The sequence below is a fragment of the Garra rufa genome, chromosome 4, assembly GCF_049309525.1.
Source record: "Garra rufa chromosome 4, GarRuf1.0, whole genome shotgun sequence".
Lineage (NCBI taxonomy): Eukaryota > Metazoa > Chordata > Actinopteri > Cypriniformes > Cyprinidae > Garra > Garra rufa.
In genome coordinates, this window is record NC_133364.1 from 18,643,778 (window position 1) to 18,649,849 (window position 6,072).

Here is a 6,072-nt window from a genome sequence, read left to right on the forward strand (position 1 = left end):
GCGTTGGGTTGTTTTGACCCAAGTGCTGGGTTAAATCATTTGACCCAAAATGCTGGGTTGTTTATTTGACCCAACCAGTGGGTCAGATTAACTGTGTTTCTGGGTTAAAAACTACCAAAATATTGGGTTATTTATTGTCTAATTGCCTTGCTACCTTTATATTTACCAATAATAATATATAAATCACAAAAGAATGTAAAATTATTATTGTTTTTCTGTAATACAGTTACACAACACAAAAATTTAATATGTAAATGTCATTTTAATGAGTTTTCATATTTCTTTTTAATACAGTTTTCAAATAGGTGTAGCTGTCACACATTTTGTCCAACCCTTAAAGACACAAATAACGGTTTTAGTAGATCAGTTTCTTTTAAACAAAACTGTAAACAAGGCACACTATATTCATATTCTTTATGTCAACATTGCAGCAGCAGAACACTCAAAAATGAATTATTACCACATTAGAATCATTCCAAACATTGTGCCATTAAAACTAAGCCAAACAAAGAGTCCACCAGACAATTCTTACAATTTAAAACATGTTACAAGTGGCCAAAAAAAAAACTTCACACATGAAGACTTATGTCCATCAATATGATATACTGCAAGCTGGAGAAATTCCCAGGCAACAAGTCCGCTTCAATGGCATGGCCTGGAACAATGGCGAAGGTCTAGAAATGTTGTTGTCTCATCCCAAGGCTCAAATCCACCATGTTGGTCCCCACCTGTTAATTATACGGCATTTAGTCTTGCAACATTACATTTTAAGTTAAGTGTATTTTATGAACATAAACACAGAGGCATGAAATAAATGCTCATTTTACTTCTCAACTTTTCATACAGTTGTGGTCAAAATTATTAGAACACTAGTATTTTCACAAGCTAAATAAGGTTTTAAGTCAGTGATTTCTATCTTTTGCTGTAGTGTGTCAGTAGGAAATATCGGTTTACATTTCCATTCATTTTGCCATTAATTGTGATAATCCAGTGACATTTTTGTTCTGTGCTCCACACAGGATCTGATCTCATCATCATCCAGAAGAACTGTGAAAGCGTCACCAAGATGCTCCAAGAGACCTAACTGCAAAGCTACAATACTGTTAAAAGTTTTAAGCACTTGTCTAAAAATGTCATAAAATGATGCTGTCAAAAATAATGTCATAAATAAATGTTCTTAATCAATTAACCTTGATTAACTAAATTAAATCAACATTTGGTTTGACCGTCCTTTTGTGTTTAAAGCAGCTTTTGCCCTACACTAGGTGCACTTGCACATAGTTTTTCAGGTAGCTTTGCAGGTAGGTCTCTTGAAGCATCTTGGGGACGTTGTCACAGTTCTTCTGGATTTAGTCTGTCTCAGTTTGTTCTGTTTCTTCATGTCATTCCAGACAGACTAGATGATGATGAGATCAGATCTCTGTGTGGAGGATTGGCTGTTGTGCCAATGTAAACTGATATTTCTTACTGACACACTACAGCAAAAGATAAAAAACACTGACTTAAAATCATTTTTTAGCTGGTGAAAATACAACTGTTATAATAATTTTGGCCACCACTGTGTTTATATATATACATACACCCTTATTAGAGCAGAAAACGTAAAACAAAACTTACAGGTTGTACGTCAATGAATGGCCTCCGGGATTCCGTGGTTGTGGGTCTGAAGACCTTTTATCCAGAGTGGGCAGGACTTTGAAAGCACTTTCCCCTTTAGCATCTAAACCATAGGAATAATATGCAAACTGTGAACCATATTTTATAATCAAAACAAACTGAAACACTTTCATATGAAGATTTCTTCATTCCTTTAAATAATGCAAATTAATTCCCACCCTCATTCAACTACTGCAGGTTAAGTTTAGGTATGGGGTCAGATTCAGGGATGTAGAATATGCTCATGCAGAATAAGGCATCAGTTTGTGCTTCATAAGTACTAATTAACAGCCAATATACAAGCTAATAAGCAACTAGTTAAGTGTTACTGTACCATTGTATTTACCAGTTGATGTGTGTCAAATACAGTTGCATATTGTTTTATAGATTGACATATTATTAGAAAAAGCTTACCTTAAGTCATGTCACCCAGCTCTGAATGCACCTCACTGAGCACTGGCAAGAATTAGGTCTGCAACTGTAGCCCAGTCTTCAAAAAGTCTGCCTCTGGATATAGCTTCCTAAAGTCTTGTGAAATCTGATAAAATCTGAAAAACAAATGTGGTTCAATAAGTTTAAGGTTTATACTGGTCTCCTAGTTTGTAATGCAACACAGGCATTCACTAAAATAGAGGAAGAAGGGGCCGTTCACATGCCGCGCCTAAAAACGCGTGAAAACGCAAGATGCGTCGCTATCTTTCCAAAAACACAGCTTGCTCTCCCATGGCGTCTGCCGTTGCTAAGCAACCATGTCCCGCGCCTGGAAAAAATGAGCTTCCATTATGAGCGTATAATAACAAACTTCAGTGCGCAAAAAACGTGACATGTGAACGGCCACATACACCACGAGAGATTAAGTCTAACTTTACATACTGTAGCTAAGACAACATTACATTTAAGTAATAAACAATAGTACATACCAGTCATATTGTGGTTTAACATTATTAAAGTAAGGGACATAGCGTTTTAGCTAATGCAGATAAGTTACCTCAAGGAAAAAACCGCGAAAATGCTCAACATAAAACATATGGATCTATCGTTGGATTCGGCACGTCGCAAACATTTACTTGAAAAATATGCCCTTAAAAGATCAATTTTTGTATGAAATGATCTAATTTTGACAAAACATTACAAAGCAATACAGTATGCAGACAGTAAAGGAACTTACCCCCGTATTTCTGACCTACTCTTTCCATAAGGCGTTAAAATAAAGGCCATATGTATACTGTAAGTTATACAAATAACACTACACACACACACACACACACACACACACACACTTTATATAACAATAAAGCGATTCGTTGAGGCAAAAAAGTACATGGCTAGGCTGCTTAAGTTACAACGTTCGTCATTCACGGAATAAAAATGCCAACCCCGCACAGCGACATATCAAATATTGCATTAAACAGTGAAATCAGTGTGCTCTAAAACACAACTTATTAAAAATAAAGGTAAATAATTATATAATCATATTATTAATTTACCTTATAATCCTGCTTGCTGCGAGGTGCGTGACCGCCTGGCGACGAGACGAGTGAAGAATCCAGAATGTTCGATGAAGTGAAAAAAATAAACAAACCGGTTGGGTCAAAATAACCCAACCCAGGTGTTCATAGTGAAAGAACCCCTTATAGTCCATTTGACCCAGCATGATCAACCCAACTGTGTGTTTACAGTGCCTCAAACAACCCAGAATTTTGACCCAGCACAATTAACCCAGCAATGTGTTTACAAAAATAACCCAGCACTTTTTAGAGTGTATTGTTCATTCATGTTAATTAATAGCTTACATTAACTAATGTTAACAAATGACACATTATGGTAAAATCTTACCAATATTTGTAAATGTTAGGCCACTGTCTACATTTCTGATTTTTTATGAATTTTGTTTTAAAATTCTCTTATTGGATTTGTGCATATAATTGGCTGTTTAATGGCAGACTCTGTGACAACATGCCCCTTTATTGCCTAATGTCTATAGAAACTGAAGTAACACTTTAGCATAGGGAGCAATACTCACTATTAAGTAGTTGCTTATTAGCATGCATATTAGTAAATTGGCTGTTTATTTGTATCTATCATCCTTTTTCCTACCCAAAACCAAAACTTAACAACTACATTCCTAACTATTAATAAACAGTAATTAGGAGATTGAGGCAAAAGTTGTAGTTAACAATTTATAGTGAAAACTGGACCTTAAAATAAAGTGTCTGACCGAAACTGATGGAGAAATATTCCCTGAATTTATTTTATGACTTGGGCTATGGCTGAGTGTTTATTTCATACTCAATTACAGTGTTCACCTGACACATTTTTCTGCTTTAACTAAACTTAAGGTTCTTATCTCGACTGCTCTGTGTTTGTTCGTATCAAATCCACGGCACTAAGCTAAACAAGGCAGCCAAAGGCTCTTGAGATCCCAACATGTCACCGAACTTTTCATCTCCATGTACTTAGCAAGCGATCGGGAACACAGAGCTCGCGGGCACTGTGAGGGGGGCGCGCGAGCGGGTGGTGCGCGCAGATGTCTGCGAGCGCGGTCCACCCTTGAACTCCTCCGAAAAACTCGGAGAGGGACACATTCTTCACTTTTAATTGAGTGTCAAGAGTGGTCCACAGATTAACTCGGCTCCCATCACACAGATAAAGCAATGCTTCATTATTTGTTATTGGTATTTACGGAGTGTCATCGCTCCCCACTGGCTGAAGGGATTAGAGTCCGAAAGCTAGCGGCTTAGCGGGACGCTGAGAACCATTCCCAAAAACCGATACGGAAGAACTTCACGTCCACCCCTCGCAAAAAAAACAATCACGGAGATTCTCCACCCCTGATGACATCCCTTTCAACAGCCTCTTAGGGAAAGAAAGTTGGGGAAAGTGTGTAGTTCAGAGAGCGCATCAAATGAAGCCGAAGGGAAGATGAAGAAACTGAAGAGAAGTTGAGAAACGGTGAAAGAAGTTTCATGACATTAATGGAAAACCATTATACATGTAGAAAAACAGTTTCTGTGAAAACAAGGGTTGTATTTAAAAAAAAAAAAAAAACTATAAAGAGACCTCAATGAATGAACCCCACTATCCACCTTATTTTTCCCATAAGAGTGGGCGACATTTTGTAAATTTGAATGGGTCTGGCTTCTGGTCTCATGGTTTTGCTGTTTGATATGGTATGGTGTGTCTTACCATGTTATTTTAACGTATTATCTTAATTATAAACAGTTATACCCTTTACTGCACTTTGTTATTCTTCTCGTTATTTCCCTATAGTGGCTAATAAACCAGAAGTCTCGGCCATAGGCTTACTTCTGCACTGAAGAATAAGGTGGATAAAATATATTTTGCATTGGTTTATAATTTGATCCAGTTGTTTTAAAATAACAAAAACAAACAAATTCAGATTTTTTTTTCAATCTACAGTGCATGGCGAAATTATTCATACCCTTTCATTTTTTCACATTTTGTTATGTTGCTGCCTTATGTTAAACTACTTTAAATTACTTTTTCCCCCACATCAATCTACACTCCCTACTCCATAATGGCAAAGCAAAAAATAGGTTTTTAACATTTGTGCAAATTTATTAAAAATAAAAAAAACTGAAAAGATCCCGTTGCATAAGTATTCATACCCTTTTCTGGGACACTCGAAATGTAGCTCAGGAGCATTTATAATGCTTCTAGATGTTACTACACTTCGAGTGGAGTTAAACTGTGGCAAATTCATTTGAATGAGTATGATTTAGAAAGGCACACACCTCTCAGAAAAGGTCTAACAGCTGAAAATACATATCAGAGCAAAAACCAAGTTCTGAGGTCAAGATAACTGCCTGTAGAGCTCAGTGACAGACTTGCGTTAAGACAATGATCTAGGGAAGAGTTCAGGAAAAATTCTGCTGCATTGAAGGGTCACAGAAGCATTATCCATAATGGAAGACGATCGGAACAACTAGGACTCTAGAAAATGTCTGCCAGCCCCCATCCAAGCTGACAGAGCTTGAGAGGTGAAAAGGTGAGGCAAAGAATGGCAGATAATTGCCAAATGCAGATGTCACATCATACCCAAAAAGACTTGAGGCTGTAAAGGTGCTTCAACTATGTACTGAGTTAAGGGTATGAATACTTATGCAATGTACTTATTTCAGTGTTTTATTTTTAGTAAATTTGTAAAATTTGCAAATCTGGTTTTTGCTTTGTCATTATTATGGTGTATGGAGTGTAAACTGATGTGGGGAAAAACTAATTTAAAGCAGTTTAACATAATGCTGCAACAAAACAAAATGTGACAAAAATGAAGGGGTATGAATACTTTTGCAAGGCACTGTATATCAATTAAGAATGTAGCCTAAACAAAGATACATTTAAAAAAAAAAAAAATTGGCCACTAAAAAACGAATACCGATTAGTTTCCCGATTAGA

At 36.6% G+C, this 6,072-nt stretch overlaps 1 long non-coding RNA gene across 1 annotated transcript; it reads right to left on the minus strand.

The window, feature by feature from the left end:
* Positions 1–260: 260 nt before the first annotated feature.
* LOC141333058 (uncharacterized) lies at positions 261–2,194 on the minus strand. The gene is made up of 3 exons (XR_012355364.1): positions 2,071–2,194; positions 1,618–1,720; positions 261–728 (listed from the first exon to the last, which is right to left on the minus strand). It is a non-coding gene; the product is annotated as an uncharacterized lncRNA (long non-coding RNA).
* Between the last annotated feature and the right edge of the window lie 3,878 nt (positions 2,195–6,072).